Source organism: Pongo abelii, chromosome 6 (genome assembly GCF_028885655.2).
Source record: "Pongo abelii isolate AG06213 chromosome 6, NHGRI_mPonAbe1-v2.0_pri, whole genome shotgun sequence".
NCBI lineage: Eukaryota > Metazoa > Chordata > Mammalia > Primates > Hominidae > Pongo > Pongo abelii.
The window spans coordinates 105,544,980-105,550,708 of record NC_071991.2 but is presented as its reverse complement, the minus strand read 5'-3'; positions in this window follow the sequence as shown (position 1 = coordinate 105,550,708).

The window sequence follows — 5,729 nt, the reverse complement described above, 5'->3', positions numbered from 1 at the left end:
AGTAGAAAGTTAGAGTCCCCCAATTAAGATAAACTTCCTACTCTAAAGAAAAAGTTCAGAAGTGTCACTTCCTAAGACTGAAGTCAACAAAACCCATATATCATACAGAATATTAGTTATCAAAAGGAAGGTTTGCGAGAAGTAACTTCCTACCACATGATTTATAAGTTTATAAATACCTCACTGGTGAAAATAAAGAGCATCTCTGTATGTCCTTAGGAAAGAATCAAGAAAAATGTGAAATTAACCTGTAAATTATAGTTTAGGGATTATTATCTGTTAGGAAAACATGTTAAAGAAGATGAGGATATAGTGAGTAAAAAGGCAAAAATGGATAAAGTTTTACAAAAGGAGACTGACATTTCTAAACACTTATCCAAGAGTTGGGGCACGGGAGATTGAGAGAAAGAATGAGAGGGAAAGAGACAAATATGGAAAAGTCAATTACAATCTCATCTCAAATTGCAATCCTTGATACGTGGGAGAGGCCTGGTAGGAGGTGATTGGATCATGGGAGCAGATTTCCTTCATGCTGTTCTCATGATAGTGATTGAGTTCTCATGAGATTTGATGGTTTAAAAATGTGTGGCACTTCCTCTCTTCCTCTTTCTCCTGTTCCGCCATGGTAAGACAGGCTTGCTTCCCATTCGCCTTCCGTCATGATTGTAAGCTTCCTGAGGCCTCCCTGTCGTGCTTCCTGTAAAGCCTGCAGAACTGTGAGTCAATTAAACCTCTTTTCTTCATAAATTACCCAGTCTCAGGTAGTTCTTTATAGCAGTGTGAAAAATGGACTAAAACAGAATATTTCATTTAAAAAAATTGTGACCAATAACAAGCTAAGCAAGCAACCATGTATTGAGTCCAGTGTTTCAAGGTAAATCCAAACACCCCAGGAATACACGGTTTTAGAAACATAATAGTTAACAAAATCAACTATGTAAATAGGGAAATCTTTTTTTTTTCTTTTTGAGACGGAGTCTCACTCTATCACCCAGGCTGGAGTGCAGGGATGCGATCTCGGCTCACTGCAACCTCCGCCTCCCGGGTTCAAGCAATTCTCCTGCCTCAGCCTCCCCAGTAGCTGAGATTACAGATGCGCACCACCGTGCCTGGCTAATTTTTTGTATTTTTAGTAGAGACAGGGTTTCACCGTGTTAGCCAGGATGGTCTCGATCTCCTGACCTCGTGATCCACCCATCTTGGCCTCCCCAAAGTGCTGGGATTACAGGTGTGAGCCACCACATCGGGCTGTAAATAGGGAAATCTAAACCACAGTTATCCTTGACCTGCAAGAGTGAAAAAAATCATCAAATGTTGCCAAGACAGACCTAAAAACAAAAACTTTGAGAGACTTCTTGTGAAAAAGTCTACCACAATTATTTCTAAGTTTTCTGTGAACACTCTCTTGCAACCACTTTTCTGTGCCAGGCTCTTTCCCAGGTATTTTGATTTTTTTATGCAAAAAATTAAAAAAAGTCATAGATAGCAAATATTAATAAAAAACCACTCATCTCTCAATGTAAGCAAAGACTTTGACATTCTGGCTAATTGAAATCTCTTATGAGTCTGATTAGAGTGAATCCATTTCCCAAAAGATTGATCATACCTGGTAAACTGTAAAACTAGTTTCTGAATATACATATTTGAAGCCTATGTCGAGCAACCACAGGAACTTGCCAATCGCATGCATCACAGTAATACTAGCTGGAAGAGATGTATAGGGGTAACCAGTACAAGGAGTTGTTTTGGAATTAGTGAGAATTAGTTGAGTTTATACCAAGTCCCAATATCCCCAAAATTTTATTTTTTAATCAAACATTAGAACTATACGAATTTGTTCTAAAGTATAATTGAATGGCCCTTGAGAGTGGTTCAATCTTTACCATATTAACATACCAGCAATCAATACTATTTAATTAGGATGCTTAAAAAGAAATGTAAGATATTTGTATAAGTATTATAAAGCTAAAAAAATTATCTAGTCAAAGTATCTTAGAGTTTTGGTTACGAGAGGCTGGGAAGGGTAGTGGGGGACAGGGGGTTGGGGGAAGGTGGGGATGGATAATTGGTACAAACAAAAATAGAATGAATAAGATTTACTATTTGATGGCAAAATAGAGTAACTATAGTCATAATAACTTAATTGTACATTTTAAAATAAAAAAGTGTAGCTGGATTGTTTGTAACTCAAAAGATAAATGCTTGAGGGGGCATCTACCCCATTCTCCATGATGTGCTTATTTCACATTGCATGCCTGTATCAAAACATTTCATGTACCCCATAAATATATACACCTACTGTTCCCACAAAAATTACAAAATTAAAAACAAAGTATCTTGAAGTATTTAGATTTAAAATATGTTATATGGAATATATACATCTCAATTTTCTACTCGGCATAAAGTGAAGCCAAAAAGTTTGGTGGAAATTTTAAAACTCTGTAAATATAATGACCTATGTAGTCTATAGAGACTATACACTCATATAGTCCTACTACTCTTTTCTCTTGTTAGTTGGAGAAGCAGTTGCTTTAAATACAGAAAATAGTATAAAATGTACCTTTTTCAGCAGCCAATTGCTCTCCTTAATTAGGGTGGCCAGATGAAATACACGATGTGTATTTCAGTTAAATTTGTTTCAGATAAACAATAAATAATACTTTTAGTATGAATATGTTCCATGCAATGTTTACTTTGCTAAAGCTGACAACTCCATCTCTAACCCCCTTTTGGAATCAATAACTGTGTCCTCTGAATTCTCACAGTACTTTGTTGGTTCTTCTGTTACATAACACATTTCATTTTTCCTTGTTTCATGGTGACTGTAGACATCTGACTCTTCTATAAGACTACCAAACCTTCGAGGGCAGTAACTATATCTAGCTCGCTGTTTTGCATATAGTTGGTGCTCACAAATGCCATTTCTTTTGAATTGAATTTAGCATCCTACTACATTGATTCAAGCTAGTCTCTTACTTCAAATAATATAACTGGAAACACTGAACTTCTTTTCAGCCCCATTTAGTATTGGTATGCCAATAATATTAGCCAAATTTACTGTTTATCCTCTGTGTGCATTCTACAAAATTGTGTAGGTCACAAAGGCTAGGACTACATCTGTTTTATTGACTGTGGCATATTCAAAGACTAACACAATAATCAGGTCATTAAATGTGTACAAGAAATATGTTTTATAAATACTAGGCATTTTACATGTATTATATCATTTAATCCTCCGTAAACCTTATGAGTATTAGTGTGCCCATTTATTGGATGAGAAAAGTAAGACTCAGAGAGGTTATGAATCTTGCTCACTATTGTTTTGGGAGTGATAAAATAATAACTCTGATTCATAGGCTGTAACGTCTATACTTGAATGATTTTATGATACAATATAAGCAAGTATTGCTGCCTTTTAAAAAATAGACATTCTGTCTCAAACTGAGTCAAAATGTCCTTGAAAAGGTCCTCATAAACAATATCTTTTTCAGCTTTTGGAACTGAGACTTAAAAGTTGGGTAATTTGTTCAAGTAAGTGGCAAAGCTTAGAACTGGAATCTAAGTATCGCCTACAGTAAAGCACATGTTTATCCCTGGCACTGTCCTTTCCAAACATTGTTGGTCCCCAGCAAACCTCTAAGTTCTTTGGAACTATAGATGGCATTAAAGGAAAAGTGCTACTTGCTCCATTGCATTTAGGCACTGGTTCATTCATACATTCCAACCGGTGTTTATCTGCTTGCTGTGTTGCCTGGCCTTTTTGTTTTTCTGCGCTGTATTTCTCTCCTTCCATGAAAAACTTTTCCCCAAAACAAATTCTGTGGTTCTATGACAGATGCTGTTTTCACACTAGGACCCTGTTGAGGGGTTTGGAGTAGTCTGACCATGCTGTTTGATCACAGTACCTCATTCTCTGACCATAGATCATAATGCACTTACATTACTGAATTGGGATACTGAAAATTTTACTAATGAAAAAAGGGAGGCTTGTGGGAATTATTTGCCCACAGTATCACAACCAGTAAATGGTGAGGGAGGACAGGACTCCAACCTTGCCTTAAGTCTGAAGTTAAGCAATGCAAACATTGATACTTGCCTATAAGAAACTAACACGCGCCAGGGCACAGTGGCTCATGCCTGTAATCCCAGCACTTTGGGAGGCTGAGGCAGGCGGATCACAAGGTCAGGAGGTCAAGACCAGCCTGGCCAATGTGGTGAAACCCTGTCTCTACTAAAAATATAAAAATTAGTTGGGAGTGGTGGCACGTGCCTGTAACCCCAGCTACTTGGGAGGCTGAGGCAGGAGAATCGCTTGAACCTGGGAGGCAGAGGTTGCAGTGAGCCAAGATCGCACCATAGCACTTCAGCCTGGGCGACAAAGCGAGACTCCGTCTCAAATAAAAAAGTAAAAGAGGCCGGGTGTGGTAGCCCACACCTGTAATCCCAGCACTTTGGGAGGCCAAGGCGGGCAGATCACCTGAGGTCAGGAGTTCAAGACCAGCCTGGCCAACATGGTGAAACCCCGTCTCTACTAAAAACACAAAAATTAGCTGGGCATGGTGGCAGGCACCTGTAATCCCAGCTACTTGGGAGGCTGAGGCAGGAGAATTGCTTGAACCTGGGAGGCGGAGGTTGCAGTGAGCCGAGATCACACCACTGCACTCCAGCCTGGGCGGCAGCGTGAGACTCTGGCTCAAAAAAAAAAAAAAAAGTAAAAGAAAGAAAGAAAAGAAATTAACATGCAATTGAATATGGGGGCATTTTTAGACTTATTCCAACTTTTCAACTGGATGAGTTGTCATAGAAATAAGCAAGGCATGGAATAACCTACAAAAGTATTAGGTAAAAGGTAAAATCTAACTCAGATTCAAAAGTAAGTTGAAGAAAATATAATTATGTGTCCTTAATATCTTAATTTTATGTTGTTACTCTTGTGCCAAAACCTTAGCTATAACCTGTCTATTAATAAAACTATTCTTTCTTCACCCAGAAAATCACCTTATATATAACTGGTTTATTTCCCACTGGTTTAGTTCCTCTAAGATGTCCCAGCAGGAAGCTGGATAAACTGGTCTTAAGCCTGATAGAGAGGCCTGAACTGCAGGTATAAATAAGCAAATTCTTTAAAGCAGTTTTTAAGGTGGAGAAAGAATGATTTTTTTATTAAAAGGTTAAATAGGAAAACAGTAAATATGACAACAACAGGACTCCTCATCTCCTTCAAATCTTGCCCTCTCATGGTACCAAAAAAATCTACTTAAAACTTAAATTCCACCATGTTATTCTTTTGTCTTAGAATCTGACAGTGGTTCTGATCACCCAGAATATCAGGTCCAAGTTCTTCAGCTCTCACCCAATCCTTATATTACATTTCCAGTACAAACATGGAACACATAGTTCCCTTCATGCACTATGTTTTTTCCTGCCTTATCGCCTTTTATTACAAACATCACTTCTCTCTATAAAGCTCTCTCCTTTCTCTTCCCACTTTTACCACTCCACTACTGCCATCTGTCTTGCTAGCAACATCTTTTAAGACTTGGCTCAGAAGTTCCTTCCTGACACCACAGGCTGGGGTAGGTATTCCTGCTCTAGACTCATAATACCCAGTTCATGTCTCCATTAGTGCTCTTTCTACATTAGTAGTATTATTACCTAAGGTTATATTTTGAGTTCTGTGACAGTGCTTCAATTTTTTACCTCCAGCAAATAGCTTGGTGCCAGGCACA